At 36.5% G+C, this 16,329-nt stretch overlaps 1 long non-coding RNA gene across 1 annotated transcript in view; it reads left to right on the top strand.

Annotated features, from left to right (window-relative positions):
* The window catches only part of LOC141570684 (uncharacterized), a 69,908-nt gene extending 67,573 nt beyond the window's left edge, over positions 1 to 2,335 (top strand). Inside the window, exon 6 of the long non-coding RNA XR_012495004.2 lies at positions 1,959 to 2,335. This is a non-coding gene — a long non-coding RNA (uncharacterized LOC141570684). The remainder of the gene's footprint in view (positions 1 to 1,958) is intronic.
* The last annotated feature ends 13,994 nt before the right edge of the window (positions 2,336 to 16,329 follow it).

Genomic DNA, 16,329 nt, shown 5'->3' with positions numbered 1-16,329 from the left:
TAGTCATCAAAGGGTGTTTGCTTTCAAAAGGATTATTATACTACCAGCTTGCTTGCCTTGGGGAATGTCAATTAAATCCAAATTATTTCATGACAGAGATTTTGCCATTTTTAGAGACAGGGTAAGTGAACTAGAAATGACAAAAATCAAATGAGAAATGAAAAAAATAAAGTTTAATACTCACCTGTAAATTGCTTATCTTTCAATTAAGCATTGGTTTACCCTTGCCAAATGTCCCCATTTGCAGATATCTATTAAAAAAAAAAAAAGAAGAAGAAGGCTGTTTTCATTTCCTGTTGATACACAATTTAGTGTTTTTTAATGCATGCTTGTGCCCAGTGCTTTCTGAAGAGCTTTGTGTTATCCCTGGTATCTAGTACTTTATAAAGAACCACTTTCAGCGTGTGTGGCCTGGTTTCTAACAGTCTATCGATTCATTGAATTTCCTGAATTTCAGAAAGACACCAATTGATTCTTTATGCTGCCTGGCAGAGCAATTCTTAATTTTTGTCTGTTTCTTCCCAACATCAGTCTTAAGAAGAAAAGGTTTTCCTTACATTGCCTTGAAGGGTTTACTGACTCATACATCACGAAGAACATTTTAAAGCTTTATTTTGTCTGTTATTTAAAGTGGAAAATGCTGTCCCTTAAGACACTGGCACTCTGCCATTTGCCTCCAGAATATTTCATGGTTCACTGTCAGGACTGCTGCTTTTTCTAGAAGAGCATAAGGGCCAAATGGAGGAGTTTTCTGTAACATTCAGATGCCGAACATGTAGTGTTTACATATGGTCTCTAAGAAATAATTTTTCTGGAATTTTAATACTTTATGGATTCTTTGGAACTTACTGAAAAGTATATTGGAGCATGATGACACAAAAGGAGGCTTGTGAGCTGGATGTAGAAGGAACTAAATTTAATTGAAGCAGAGTTTAGCATCATTAGAATGTATTCCTGTGATTTCATTATTTTTCACTGGAGTATTTCTTCCTCCTTATGCCTCCCTTCCTCCTCCTCCTTCTCCTTCTTGTGATTTCAAATAGTCACCATAAAAAATTTAAAGTGAAGGGAAAAATCCTCCTGCACTCTGTGATGTTGATAAATAAGTCATTGGAATGTAGTAGGAGTTAGCACACACCTGAGGATGATTGTGTCATTAAAATTGCATCCAGTCAATCTGTAAATACCTCACCTGACCTGTTCAGTAAACACACGTCTCACTAAAACACCTGTTTGGGCTGACCATGTGTATATTACAAAGGAATCAAACAAAATGCATTTAAAACAGGAATTAAAATTAAAGTATGACTACATTCTGAATAGAAGTGTTAATTGCAACTCTAAAAAAGAATAGTTTTGCCTCTTTGTACAATATATTGTGTTGATGACGAGAACTGAGCAGAATCTAGGAGAAAGAAACTAAATCCTTGTATTACTTTCTACTGGATTATCTCTTTGCTGGTCATTTGGTGAGCTGCTCATTGATCTGCTAAGTTATGGAGCTAGTTGGCTATTAAATGAGAGCTAGTCTGTAAATGGAACTATGGTGATGAAGAAAGAATTGGGAAGTAAAAAGAAATAAAATAGGAAAATAATCATGTTCTAAATCTGGACTCCATTAGTGGCTCCATAGTCAGGGACCTCAGCATAGAAAGTCTTTTGCTCAAGCAAACCTGGTCTTTCCAGATCTTGAGGAGTTGAGGAGTTGGGCAGGACAGAAGTGGTGAAGGTCAGAGCAAGATAAAGGGGAAATAAAAATAAATGAAAGAGCCTTCAGAGAAGGCATAAAATCAGAGATAGATTTTAGAGGACATGCCTTTTGGGGAAACCCAAAGTGAGTATGGCTGTGTGTCTTACCACTTTAATTATTTGATTCTCTCTCATGTTGCAAATAAATATATGTTATCTGATTGTCATCTTGTTCTTATTCTATGTATCTCATTTCGCTCCTTGGCCAGGAAAACAACCATTGTGAAAGGACGAAGGCACAATCCTCTCTGAACTCACTCTATGGTTAGTGGCACCCACTTGCTCCCTGAAGAGTCCTTTAAAGGACAGGGAAAGCGAAGCTTGAGAAGAATCCCTACAGGCAAAAGTCTGGAAAATTAGCAGAATCCCTAATCACTTAGGCCGCATGGGATGATGAAGACAGTCACATAAAATCATTCACGCCCACAGTGGCACAGCAGACAGGAGAGACAAAGGAAGAAATGATTTGCTCACCCTCACTTTCTGGAGGCAAAGTCAAGAGAAAAGAGCCAAATTTGTGAGAAAGGTTCAAAGTAGTTGTTTAATTGTCTGAATGATTGGTTAGTATGTATTTTTTTTCCCCATAGACCACAATGTGATTATTTATATATGGCTCACATTATATTAAAATGACATTTGTCTTTTTTTTTCCTCTAGGAAATTTCTTTTTTACTAGTTTCAGGTGCACAAGACAAAGTAATACTTAGACGTTTATCTTTTATATCCCTCACACTGTGTGAACCTCCCTCCCCCCATCCACTATCCCTCTGAAATCGCACACAGCCATTGCATTTTCACTGTCTCTATTCCTAATGTTGTACTCCGCTTCTTGTAAGTACATACATATACATATACATATACATATACATATACATATACATATACATATACATATACATATACATATACATATACATATATATACATACAAACTTGTAGTTGACATTCATTATTGTTCAGCTTCAGCTTCAGGTGTACAGTGCAGTGATCAGGCATCTACATCATCCCTGAGGTGGTCTCCCTAATGAGACAAGTGTCCATCAGATACTCCACAAACTCTTTACAACATTATTGATTACATTCCCCAAATTAATTTTCAAAACCCCATGGCCATCTTGTGGTTACTGACTGTTTTCTAATCCCCTCACCTTCTCCCCATCCCCACCCCTCTCCCATCTAGCAACCCTCAGTTTTTCCTCTATGTCTCCAAAACTGTTTCTGATTAGTTCATTCACTTATTCTTTTCTTTAGATTCCACATATAAGTGAGATCATATGGTATTTGTCTTTCTCTGTTGGACTTATTTCAGTTAACATAATGTTCTCTAGGTCCATCCATGTTGTTGCAAATGGTAAGATTTCTTTCTTCTTTATGCCTGTGTAATACTCCATTGTATAAATGTACCACAGTTTCTTAATCCAGTCATCTACCTATGGGCATTTTGGTTGTTTTCATGTCTTGGCTATTGTGTATAGTGCTGCAATAAACATAGGAGTGCATAAAGTTTTTTGAATTAGAGTTTTGGATTTCTCCAGATAGATACCTAGGAGTGGAATTGTTCGATCATAAGGTAGTTCCATTTTCAGATTTTTGAGATACCTCCATACTGTTTTCCATAGTGGCTGCACCAATCTGCAATCCCACCAACAGTGCACAAGGGTTCCCTTTTCTCCACATCCGCGCCAGCACTTGTTGTTTATTGATTTATTGATGATAGCCATTTTGACTGTGGTGAGGTGGTGTCTCATTGTGGTTTTTATTTGCATTTCTCTAATGATTAGTGAGGTTGAGCATTTTTTCATATGTCTGTTTGCCATCTGTATGTCCTTTTTAGAAAAATGTCTCTTCATGTCCTCTGCCCATTTTTTAATTGGGTTGTTTGTTTTTTTGGAGTTGAGTTGAGTGAGTTTTTTAATAAATTTGTGATATTAACCCTTTATCAGATATATCATTGTCAAATATCTTTTCCCATTCAGTAGGGTCACTTTTTGTTTTATTGATGGTTTCCTTTGCTGTGAAAACCTTTTTAGTTTGATGTAATCCCACATGTTTATTTTTTCTCCTACTTCCCTTGCACGAGAGGATATATCAGTAAAAATCTTACTCCGGGTAATGTCTGTGAAGTTTCTTCCTGTATTTTCTTCTAGAAATTTTATGGTTTCAAATCTTACATTTAAGTCTTTAAGCCATTTTGAATTTATTTTTGTATATGGTGTAAGGAGGTGGTCAGCTTCATTTTATTGCATGTGTCTGTCCAGGTTTCCCAGCACCATTTATCGAATAGACTGTCTTTACCCCACCATACATTCTTGCTTCCATTGTCGTAGATTAAATGGCCATATAGCCATGGATTTATTTCTGGACTCTCTATTCTGTTCCATTGATCCATTGATTCCATTGATACACTGATCATTGATCCATTGATCCATTGATCCATTGATCCATTGTTTCATTGATCTGTTCCATGTGTCTGTTTTTATGCCAGTACCATGCTGTTTTGATTACTGTAGCCTTGTAGTATAACTTGATGTCAGGTATTGTTATACCTCCCACTTTGTTCTTATTTCTCAAGATTTCTGAGGATATCCGGGGTCTTTTATGGTCCCATATAAATTTTAGGATTCTATGTTCTATTTCTGTGAAAAATGTCATTGGTAGTTTGATAGGAATTGCGTTGAATATGTATATTGCCTTAGGCAGTATGGACATTTTAACTATATTAATTCTTCCTATCCATGAACATGGTATGTGTTTCTATCTATTTGTATCTTCTGTCATTTCTTTCTTCAGTGTCTTACAATTTTCTGAGTACAGATCTTTTGCTTCTTTGGTTAAATTTATTCCCAGGTATTTTATAGTCTTTGAAGCAATTGTAAATGGGATTGTTTTTTTAATTTCTCCTTCTGATGTTTTATTATTGGTATATATAAATGCAACTGATTTCTGAATATTAATTTTGCATCCTGCTACTTTACTAAATTCATCTATCAGCTCTAATAGTTTCTTGGTGGAGTCTTTAGGGTTCTCTCTATATAGTATCATTTCATCTGCATATAATGACAATTTTACTTCCTGCTTACCGAGTTGGATGCCTTTTATTTCTTTTTCTTGTCTGATTGCTTGTCTGATTGTCAAATTTGTTGGCATAGAACTTTCAGCACTGTGTTGAATAGAAGTGGAGAAAGTGGGCAACCTTGCCTTGTTCTTGATCTTAAGGGGAATGGTTTTAGCTTTTCCCCATTGAGTATGATGTTAGCTGTGGGTTTATCATATATGGCCTTTATTATGTTGAGATATGAACCCTCTATTCCCACTTTCTTAAGGGTTTTTATCATAAATGGCTGCTGGATTTTATCAAATGGTTTTTCTGCATCTATTGATATGATCATGTGATTTTTGTTTTTCATTTTGTTAATGTGGTGTATCACATTAATTGATTTGTGGATGTTGAAGCACCCTTGCATACCAGGGATGAATCCCTCTTGATCATGGTGTATGATCTTTTTAATGTATTGCTGAATTCTGTTCGCTAATATTTTGTTGAGTATTTTTGCATGTATGCTCATTAGAGATATCGGCCTATAGTTTTCTTTTTTTGTGATGTCTTTGTCTGATTTTGGGATCAGGGTGATAATGGCTTCATAAAAAGTGTTTACGAGCCTTCCCTCCTTCTGGATTTTTTGGAAGAGCTTGAGGAGAATAGGTGATAATTCTTTTTTGAACGTTTTCTAAAACTCACCTGTAAAGCCATCTTTTCCAGGGCTTTTGTTTGTTGGGAGGTTGTTGATTACTGATTCAATTTCCCTGGTGGTAATCAGTCTATTCAGGTTTTCTGTTTCTTCTTGAGTTAGCCTTGGAAGGTTGTACGCCTCTAGAAAATTGTCCATTTCTTCCAGATTGTCAAATTTGTTGGCATATAGTTGCTCACAGTAATTTCTTAAAATTTTTTGTATTTCTGCGGTGTCTGTTGTCACTTCTCTTTCATTTCTGATTTTATTAATTTGGGTCCTCTTTCTCTTTCTTTTAATGAGTCTGGCTAAAGGATTGTCGATTTAGATGCATGGGGCTGATGAGTCGGATGGTAGTTTCTACAAAGTCTGTGCAGTTTCTGCCCTTGCCTGCACATGTGCATACTGAGAGTAGCACCAGCAGCCCTGTGTTCAGTTCTCCTGAGTCTTAGGGCACTTCTTCCATGTGTGTGTGTGGAATGCCTCCGTAGTTGTAATTGCCCTGCCGTAGGCAGGCCAGAAAGAGTGGTGGCTGGGGTTGGAGGGGTCTTCTCTTTTCCAGCCCAGCAAAAATCACACTCTTTCCAGCCTCTACCCTGGGTCAGAGCAGCATGCCGCTCTTCCCAGAGCCTTAGCACTAAGGCTCCTCTGTAATCTGACACTACTCCTCAGTTCAGGGGCCAGTTTAAATCTCTGGAAGGACGGGGGCTAGGAATGGAAGAGTGGGGGGGGGAGGGGGGGGCCCAGGTATGGAGTTTGTGTCCTTTGTCTGAGGTAGAGCCCAACTGGAGGTCTCAGCGTAGGTTATTGTCTCAAATGCTGGATATGCTGCCCCTTCGGCAGGAGAGGTCAGCTGTGGGATGCAGGGAAAGAGCCCACCTCCTGGCTTTTGTGTTGTCTGTTCCGTCCTGGGATCCCGTGCGTCTCTGCAGCTGCGGATGCCAGCCGCATTTCCACCGCCACAGATGAGGCCACATCTTCACTCCGTTCCCTTTCCTCTTCCCCTGCTTGCCCAATTTGCCCACCTTCAAGTAATTCTTGCACAAGTCTCTTAGCTGTTCTGAGTGATGAACAGAGGGTCCTTTGATGGGTTATAGATGTCCCATTTGTGATAAGATCTGGAGGAGAACTCAACAAGTGCGCCCTGCTGCCACCATTCCTATGACATCACTTCCCCAGGCATTTGTCTTCTAGATTAATGTGTTTTCATTAAAATTTGGTGAATAAAATATATGTGTGTCTTTATAAAGTCCCCAAATAGCTATATCCTATAGAGGAACTTTGGATATATTGTAAACTTTTAATACATCTACTACAATTATCTACCTTCCTAGCTATCGCCTTCCTAGTCCTGAGCCTTTTGATGCTTTCATTTTTAATTACACTGAGACATTATAACTTTCAGTTAGAACTTATAGTACAACACATGATAGTGTCTCACTAGGGTGCTTACCAGATATAGATAATTATTTACATATTTTTATTCTGTATAGATACGTTTGTTTTTTTATTTATTGGGGATGACATTGGTTAGTAAAATTGTGTAGGTTTCAAGTACACATTTCTGTAATACATCATCTATATATTGCACTATGGGTTCACCACCCAGAGTCAAATCCCCTTCTGTCTCTGTATATTTGACCCTCTTTACCCTTTACTATCTCTCTTCCTCCTCCCTTTCCCTCTGGTAATCACTAAACTGTTGTCTGTATCTATTGGATTTTCTTTGTCTTGTTCGTTTGCTGCTTTCAGTGTTATATCCCACATATGAGTGAAAGCACATGGTTTTCAAGTTTTTCTGTGTGACTTATTTTGCTTAGCATGATAATCTCAAGATCCGTTCATGTTGTTGCAAATGGCAGTATTTCCTCTTATGGCTGAGTAATATTCCGTATGTACCTTATCTTCTTCATCCAATCATCTATCGAAGGATACTTTGGTTGTTCCATGTCTTGGCCAACATGAATAATGCTGCAGTGAACATAGGTGTACATATATTTTTACAGATAAATATTTTCAATTTTTGGGGGGAGATACCCAGAAAAGGGATTGCTGGCTCATATGGAATTCATTCTTAATTTTTTGAGGAAACTCCATACTGTTTTCCATAGCAGCTGCACCAATTTACATTCTACCAGCAGTGTATGGGAGTTCCTCTTTCCCCACAACCTCTCCAACACTTGTTCAAAGAGTACAGATTATGATTCTTATTTTTATCTCTAGTGGATAGAGATTTGATCCTTGACAGTCAACTTTTCTTTTCATGCAGTTTATGGAAATAGTCATCTGCTTTTCCACTTTCACTTCATGCTAGAAAAGCACAAGCAATGCTCCTCCATTCACCTGTAATGTGTAGAAAAGAAAAGTTGAATCCCACCCTCAACCCAGGGTTGAGACTTTTTCTTTCTGCGATGTGGACAATCTCTGGGGTACTAGGCCAGAGGAGAGCATGAGATGTAGTGCTGTATCATCATGAAACTAGTTATCTTATGCACTGTCAAAATATGTGCTCTAGAGTATTGGCGGAGAATAAATAAAGACCAACAATATAGGTTGCTTGTTACTGTACTTAGACATTCCCACTAGAATAATTGTTCTGTCTTTAAAGGACCTCTTTCCCAGTCTTTTTGTATTGTGTTGTAATAATTTGATGAAGCGCTATGTACTTTGGTATGCATGCTGACAACAGTAGAGCCAAGTTTTATGCTAATACTGCAACTTCCCACAGGAACCTTCAATCTAATGGTTATATAGTAAACCTTGGTTGAATTGAAATGTATGGTCTAAGTGCTATAGTACAGAACTACTACTTTTATCTCTTATTCAATTTTCCCTGTCTTATTATTTTTTTAGCCACCAAAGGAGAAATTTTTAATTTTGTTTAATTGGTGGTAATAAAAAATCTTAGTTCCGTCTTTAATGTTCCATAGGCATGTGATTTTTTTATACACCCACTCATATATTTCAACATGTACTCAAATATTTCAAATGGCTAAACCAGCTTCCTTTTTGACATGCTTAGAAGAGACCTTAGGTTTGACTTTTTATGCTTTCAAATGCACTATGAATCATTCTGCCAAACTCCTGCCCTTCATGTGAATGATATATTTTATTTACACTCTTAGAAAAAAATCTATGCATAGCCATTATTAATCACTCACACCTTTAAGAATGATCTTACCTTTAAGCTATTCATCAAGATCGGTATCCTTCCTGTTGCAAAGAGACACATCATAACTGATGTACAATCGAACTGTAGATGGGTCCAAGTACATGGCTATTACCAGAATAGATGTCTCTTCACTTTAGGATTACACACACGTGCACATGCACCACACACACACACACACACACACACACACACACACACTCACTGACTCACGTCTCTGTATCTCTGTATGCTGTATCTATTCTGGCAACACTCTTTAAAATTCCCAACTGCTAAAACTATGTCAGCTTTCAAATAATACATCAGTTTGATATTGAAGAGCAACATACCATTTCCAAAAGTTGCTCCCATCCTGAGCAAGACCAATAAGACACTGAATAGCTGAAATTAGCAAAGGTTCAAAGGCCATAGTCTATGATTTTAATCAAAAGCAAGAGAGGAAAAATTGGTAAATAAATAAGTTATTTCTGATTATGTACTAATCTCAGGTGAAAACTGTTTTATAATTGAATCATATCTCCATTTAAAAATCAAGAAAATAAAATTTTCTACCTTTGACAATAACTGTAAAGAATGTATTTCATTAGTGAAGAAACATTAAATGCACTCACAAAATGTGTTTAAAGAGATCTCGTTTTCCAGTGAATATTCTTAAGCACATCTAAAATGTTGGCTGGAAATTGGAAAGATTGTGCTTATATCAGCCATAGAGAAAAACAAAACAGGGCTTGACATATCTTTGATTGTCCTTTATTCTGTAGCTACTACTATGATTTTGTATTTGGATGAGAATTAGAAAAGTCCAAAAGTTTGGAAAGTTTCTAAAAAAGTATTAGATAGTATGGCAAAATGAAGTGGAATGTGCTTCAGAGTAAGACTGTTATTATACAATATCTGTCTCAAATACGCATAACCTTAGGAATATCACTAAACTAAAGATATTATGGGAGACACATTTAAATATACAGGTAGCACTTTAAAATTGTAAGATCAGGAAAACCATTTCAGTAAGGCTTTGAATCTTAGAAGAGGCTAAGAACTCTCTTTTCAACAGAATGTTTAACTCCCTGGGCATTAAGGAATTACTTAATAGAGAAGACAATAACCTACTGGGAACAATGTAGCCAGCAGTAAAGCTGCTTACTATTTTTGATAGACCCTAGTATAGTAGAGTTGAAAGGCAAATGATTCTATGCTCACTCCCAAACTCTATTTCTTAAGAGTTTCTCATTTGATTATTATTGTTGTTGTTATTATTATTATTCTTATTGTTATTATTTTTACTGGTATTAAAAACTTCCAAAGAGAAAGGCTTGGATATTGAGTTTGTTATGGACATCGTTCTTACTGATTTCCTCACTTCATGGAAGGCAGATCTGCAAGACACAAGATCTAATCCTAATTTAGATTTATACTTAACCCAAATGCAGAGAAAGGCAGCCATGTGAAAGAAGTTACGTCAGGTAACATGGATGTATCATCCACCACGAAGCATCTTAAACACAGAGGAGCGGCCAATCTTTCTTAAGGTATGTATTTATTTAGTGAATGCTTACAATGTGCCTGGAGTTGTGTAGAATGCTGGTGGGGATATAAAAATGGCAAGTAAAGGTTCCTTTTTTCAAGGAGCTCATAGTGCAATATATGAGACTCGTGTAAAGATACTATAATGTGACATGGGCCAAAGAATAGCTGAGAATGCAATTCCACAGTAACAAATACTGTTCAGAACTATACTTGATGTGGACTTTAAACACATTGTGGAAAAGCTATCCTACATCTTTAAATAATATTTTCCTGAGAACTTACAGAATTTTGTGATCTTTTATATTCTGCTTTGAAAAGAGCACCCCGCTTTTTCTCATATCAAACTAACAGTTTCATTCAATGAGGATGTTACTCTAAGGCAGGATGAATTCAGAGCAGCTACGTTCATTATCTCTGTTACACAAAGGCAAAGGCAAGACAAAGGGATACCCCTCCCTTTAGGATCTGGATCACTTTAGCCTGTTACATCTCAACCATCAAACGTGCACAAAATGTGTCCAGATTAGTCAACAAAGCAGATGATTAGAGATAAAACCTCTCATCTTGGGATAAATTTAATCCAGGCAGCATGTGCTCTTGGGTCATTTCATAAATGGAGTATTTTAGAACAGCATTCTCACAGATCCAGCAGTGCATATCCAGAATTGTAGCTAAAATATTCAAATAGAAATAAAAATAACTCCCCAGAAAGTCGCTGGCATTCATGTTTCCGTTGGAGAATAATTACAGAAGTCAGTTTAAAAGCTGGAATAAGAGATGGCGAAATACCACCTCTCACCCCCACAGAAATGTTAATGACTAGTTGTATGATAGTCTTAAAGCAAAGGTTCCAAAACCTTCTCTTTCCCAGCTTTATGGTGTCACAGTTACTGGCCATGATCAGACTTTCTGGAAGGAAACAGATCTCTTGGACAGTGAGAAGATCCAACCACATATCTCCTGGGGCAGCAGAATTTAGCCTGAAGGTTTAATATTTCTAATCTTGTTATTTTTAATCCTATTACTATAATGTTGAGGTGAATTGAATATATTTTATTCTTTATCTCTGTGCAATCTCACATCTTCCTTGCAGATGACTTTTGGCTGACCTTACAAACAGTTTTGCTTGTTTAATTCTTAAAAAGATATATACCAAATCTAAGTGAATGTGTTTATGGTAACATGCAGTGCATATCTCCTAAGGATGCCTCATGACAAAGCTGATGATGCAGTGACTACACATCCAGCCCGTGATTTCTTGCCTTTTATTAACCCAACTTATTATTACATCAAAAATCATGGTTTCCACTGAAGACAGATTCAGCACACACATATTCACACTAATGTGTGTGTTTATGTGTGTGTGAAATAGCTACACAATGAATTATTGAGTTGTATATAGAAAAAATGCTAGGCAACTGCAAATTACAAGGATATAATGCCATCAAGGGGTTTAATGGTGACATCATAAATCACCAGAGCAAAGTATAAATGGACTGCGCTTCCCTACGACTCGGAGATGCTACTGGAGCTATGATTTTAAGTCGTCTACTCTCCCCAATCACCAGTCCTTTATACATGGATAATTTGTGTTATAATTTCTATCGTCTCCAATTCTCTCTACTTTTCCTTATCAAATTGAAATCTTTCTTTCTAAACCCAGAATCTGTTTTCCCCCCTCTGCTATTACAGCAGCTATATTTAAACGTAACACTGATTGTCCCAAGTTGAAATATAACAATTCTAAAAATCTTACCAGTCTGGGCTAGGTGTCATACTCATGCAATATGACAGACAGGTGACACACAGCCAAGAATTAAGAGATTTTCTCCTCTTGGATAAACTGCTTCATGCACCTATTCTCTTTTCCCCTAAGATTAGGAAATCTAATTACATATAGCACTCCCATTATGAATGCAAACACAGAAATGATTTTATAGTTTTTCTTTTTATTCACATCTGAAATTCAGAGAATTCAAGTAATATTCTAATTTATTTCTTACGTCCTAAATGATTCCCTTTTCTCTCTAATGCTGTCTTACAGAGGAATATATTAACATAAAATAATAACTGGCCCAAACTTTTGTCCAAATTTAAATATGTCCTAACTAAGCCAGCCCCATTCTAATTGCTTTTATGTGTCACTTTAAAGCGAGGAGACCCAACCTCCTGGCAGCTTTGCTTTGGGTCTTAATTAGCCACTTAACTGCAAATTGGTTGGCACCCTAGTCCTTTCATCAGTTATTATCCAAATAGCATCACCGACCTGGGATAAAGAAAAGAAAGATCCCACATGTAGCAGGTCTTTCCATCATTATTGCCCTTTAATACAAAAAGGGGGGGGGGTTCTCAACTCTAATTAAGGCTATGTTTTTAATAGGCAATTGGCATCTTATTTAATTCACTCAGTGCGGTGTCTTAAAGGAAAAACAATTCCAGTAATGTGTGTACAGTACTATAGAATTTGCAAAATATTTTCATCTACTTTATTACTCCTATGTAGTGTCAGTTTTAGCCATGTATTAAGCAATATTTTTTTATTGGTTGCCATGTTTTCAGGTATGGATTTTATTTCAGTCCTTATTCCATTTGCCTGCATACCCACTAAGCTGTCTAACCAAGTCAATCTACAGTATATAAAAGGGAGTTGGTGTCTTGATTTTCTTGTTGCACTTCTAGGAAATGGGTAGACTTATAAGCACCCTACACAGATAAGTACTTCTTTGCAAAGTAAACCTAAGTGGTTAATAGACAGAAGAGTAACCACCTTAAAGAAGACTTGAGTTATTGTGAGAGAGAAGGAAATAATGGAGATAGATCATGGGAGACTTGGTTCTATGAATATATAAATAAGCATGTAAGGGAGAAAGAGACCACAGCTATAGATTAGATACAAAAACAAATGAGGGTGAGAATTCAAAAAGAAAGTGACTTAATTGGTTTAATGTTTTAGCAGAATACCCTCAATTGGTGCCTTTTTAAAAAACAACCAACACTGTTTTTATTTTTTCAGCCTATCCTTTCAAATTGGTTTCCTTAATTTCATGCTATAACGTTTTTTTTATAAGTTTTAAATGCTGGTACTCTTTTCTATTCTGTCATTTTAAATCACTAGGAATTATATTTGGTTATGTTGACTCAAACTTTCTTTGCCTTTCTGAAATACAGAGTAGTTAAGACTTTGCACATCCAAATTTTTTCTGCCTATCACAGCTCCTGGAGCTGAGAGGCAAATCTACAGGCTGACCAAGAGTAAGACTCTTTCAGGCTCTGTGTTTTTAAAAATTTGCAGATAGTGAATTATGTTTATAAGATTCATTTCTAAACTGAACTAGAGCTTATAAAATATTAGTATTTACAATATCCTAGAATAACAAACACAGCATGGAGGCAGCTGCCTCATCAGAGACTGAGCCCCAGTCCTCTCAGACATTTGTCTGTTTATCATGGATTGGATTTCCTTGGCAAACAATTCAATAAGGAAGACAAGCAACCAGTCCAATGCTTTACTCGACATTGCAATGAAATTTGCCCATCAACGCCACCCCAAATACCTAGTACTTCCACTTGGTAAGTTTGTTGCCCTTGAGTTGAAGTGTGAAGAATAGCAAGATAGAAATGAGATCAAATGGAGATACGCCAATGCAAAATTAGTGGTGTTTTGAATAGAACACAGATTTTTGGTATTTTTTCTGGCCAATGTAGGAAGTATCTACAATTAAATCTCAAAAGAAGCAGACACATGCTTACAGGAAAGATTTGAAAGAAAAAATTATTAGGAACTATTATGCTTTAGCTACCTAAAATCAAACTTGTTCCTGTGAAGTATATGAGTTATTAACTTTGGCAACAGCTTTTTTCCCCCTCACATATGTGATGATAGGATACCCTGTTTTTCAGTATGTTAAGCATTTTAATTTATCCAACAAGTTCTCCTTCTCTAAATAAAAATTCAGTAATCTCCTGGAAGAAGCTTGATGATAATGCAATATCTGTGAATTACTCAGCTAACAAAAGATTTTATTTTTTTATATCAAGCAAACAGATGAAGCACTTTACCTAGTGCCTTTCACATAGTAGATAATGAATAAAATGTTTGAATAAACAAAATAGATGAGAAGAAAGAACTAGGTTGAATAAGAGAATATTTCTAGCTAATGCTACATGATTTCATCTTTCATATCTAAAGAATCTTATTTTAATCACTTCAAAAGGAATAACGTTTTGTTTGTTTTTTTAACTACCAGAATAATTCCACAGTGCAGCTGCTTGCACACAAAGAATCTTGGATAAAGGAGTGTCTACCTGAAATTAATGTGCAGCCAGAAATGTAAAAACAAACAAACAAACAAACAAAACTCTTGGTGTGTCCGTGTATTCTTTAGTCCTTCATTGTGATAGACATTATGCTGAAAAATAAAATGGACAGTCTCTTTTCCTCCATCTAAATTGAGTTTATTCTGGCCCCCAAAAAACCACATTCCAAAGTTTTTCTAATTTCTTTATTGGTGGGTTCATTTATGAGCAGCCACAACAGTTGACCGAGGTCAACAAGTCAGGACTACAATGCTTCGAGGCTCTTGGGAGTTATAATTTTTATATCAAAAAGGAGGTTACTCAGGGTGTTTTTCTTCCCCCAGCCTTCTTTAAGTAGATCGTATGCTGACCAACCAGTGAATGAGACCAGGATGGGTGTTAGTAGAAGAAACTATTTAAAGTGACTCAAAACAAAAAAATGCAGGGTTCTTGGGGAAAATTCTATCATGGCAGGAGGCCACAAAATACTTATCTTAAACAAATTATAAAGCTGCCTCCCATAAGCAGCCCTTAAAATTTAACATAAAATAGAAGATAGTGTTGAAGGAAGAGGAAGGCATATATTAAGGTTATGTCAATTTTACATAATAAAGAAAATAGATGACTCTTCTCTCTGAATATTTTTAATTTGTTCTTTTACATCCTCTTTTAAATGGTACAGAAACTTCAATGAATAATTTAATATTACCTGAGTAAATCTTATGTAAGCTACTCTCTCCTCATATTCTTACTATAAATCATAGTTAAGGAAAGTGAACTATCTCTACTCAACATGTCCTTATCTCCAACCTCTGACTTTGTTCCTCTGCTGGTGACCAAGCAGCCAAGGCATTGCTACTGTCCATGAGGTGAAATACTTCAGATCACTTCTCCCTCCATATTAATGACCAAGTGTACTGTTTTTTTTCTCTGCCTACTGGTAAGATTTCCCTTGGCACGGTCCTTTTGACAAATTCTAAGTGTAAACAAAATGGAATGGTAGTCCATTTTTGGCTACTACAACATATGGATAAATCCCAAGTTCCTTTCTTCATTATTTGGTTATAGAAACGAATCCCCTACCAATATGCCATAGTGAGTTGAAGGAAAAGTGATCTTATGAGCATGAAATAAAATGGTATCAGGGTGTATGTGCATGAGGTTGATCAGAGCCAATCATGTAATAGGCACCTGGTACAAGAGAGGTGAGTCAGAGAGTATCTGAATTGGTGCATACAAAGTGCCTGATACATAGTATCTTCAGTGTTTCCACGGTGACTGACTCCTAGGATGTATTAAAAACAATTTTGGTTTTTATTATAGGAATCATAACACTATCAAAACTTGTGGAGGAAGTTACCTATTCTGAGAAGAGAAGTTAAGGAAAGTGAACCCTTACAAAATGGAGGCAGTAGAAATTAAAACAGCTGTAGTAGTTTGGAAGACAATGCTTAAGGGATGGCTTTTAGGCAAAAGCAAATTCTAGAGATGTAGTAAAAGTAAGTATTCCTGAGAAAATAAGGAGGGTTAGTAGGGTAAAGGATGAGACAGGGAATTCTGACAAGTTTTGAAACACAATGTACATCTACATGGCTTAGGACTTGCTGGAAGACCTGAGCAGTTGTGATGGTTAATTGTATGCATCAATTTGACTGGGCTAAGTGATATCCAGAAAACGTTATTTCTGCATGTCTCTGTGAAAGTGTTTCTGAGATGTTAATTAGCATTTGAATCAGTAGAGTAGGTAAATGATATCCCCTTACCAACGTGGATGCCCATTCTCCAGTTGATTGAAGGACCAAATTGAATAAAGAGGTAGAGAAAGGCAAATTCTTTTTCTTCTTGACTTGGAATGCCCAT

The sequence above is a fragment of the Rhinolophus sinicus genome, chromosome 3, assembly GCF_057876585.1.
Source record: "Rhinolophus sinicus isolate RSI-liver-muscle chromosome 3, RSI-T2T, whole genome shotgun sequence".
Classification (NCBI taxonomy): Eukaryota; Metazoa; Chordata; class Mammalia; order Chiroptera; family Rhinolophidae; genus Rhinolophus; species Rhinolophus sinicus.
This window is presented reverse-complemented; position numbering and strand designations above follow the sequence as displayed.